Raw genomic sequence first — 1,061 nt, 5'->3', positions numbered from 1 at the left:
GGCTGAAGTAGTGTTCTAAGAACGCTTCCAACATGATGTCTTCAGATCGCTTCACGGAATGGACGGATAGTATGCCACTATATCTCCCGTCACTAAATATACTCGTCTGCGTCTGGTATCCAAACGATCAAGTGCTATAGCCATTTGTTTAGACGGAACTAAAATAGTCTCTGATCCGGAGATCACGGGTTTAAGCATCTTGCTTACATACTTCGCAGCTGGGTTCTGAATCGCATTATAGCAGGGGATTATCGGCCGCATCTTGGTCGGCGTCTTATGGATCTTTGGGATGCCATAAAATTCCGGGATCTTATGTGTGCCGCCTGCCGGCGTCTTCTGGGAAGTGAAGAACGGAACCAGTTGTTTTCCATATGGGCTTGCGCCCGCCATATCGCTGCATTCTTGCGATAGCATGCATTGTTTGTTTAATATCACGTTTGCCTCATTTTGACTTACGACCGCGTACTAGACAGGGTCGGACAACAGTGACAAACATCTTTCTATGAACCAGTCTTTCCTAATGACGGCTATTCCAAGATTTTTATCTGTAATCATGACCATATAGTTATTATCGGTCATGAATTATTTGAGTTTGGCCATGCGCGGATCTAAGGTAATTTTAGATCTATTTCCGCCATGTGTCTCGACCGGCATGGTGAGAATTGTGTTCTGCATGATGTTTCTTCTGATATCGAAGCTGCGCTCAATGTAGCCATAATATGATTTCTCGGCAGTAGTTCTAACATGTTCTACCTCGTAATCAGGGTCATAAGCGTCTTTTTTAGGGTTCACTCCTGCTGCTAATCCGAAAAAGAACCGCCATCTTAAGCAATCTTCTAAGTCATTGTAAGTGGATAACAGTAAGTGAGTGTCTCGTTTTTGAACGAATTGGTATTTCATTCCCGCACTTAGGTGTATAGCGAGATGAGTTGGAACGGTAACGTTGGGTCCTAAATGTATTAAACCACGAAATCTGGCTGCCTCAAGAATTGTACAATGCCCTCGCCAATCTCGCATCGACCAACATGTAAGGTTTTTCCCAAGTTCTCTTAATAAAAAGT

The sequence above is a fragment of the Serpula lacrymans genome (genome assembly GCF_000218685.1).
Source record: "Serpula lacrymans var. lacrymans S7.9 unplaced genomic scaffold SERLAscaffold_1, whole genome shotgun sequence".
Taxonomy (NCBI): domain Eukaryota; kingdom Fungi; phylum Basidiomycota; class Agaricomycetes; order Boletales; family Serpulaceae; genus Serpula; species Serpula lacrymans.
This window is presented reverse-complemented; position numbering follows the sequence as displayed.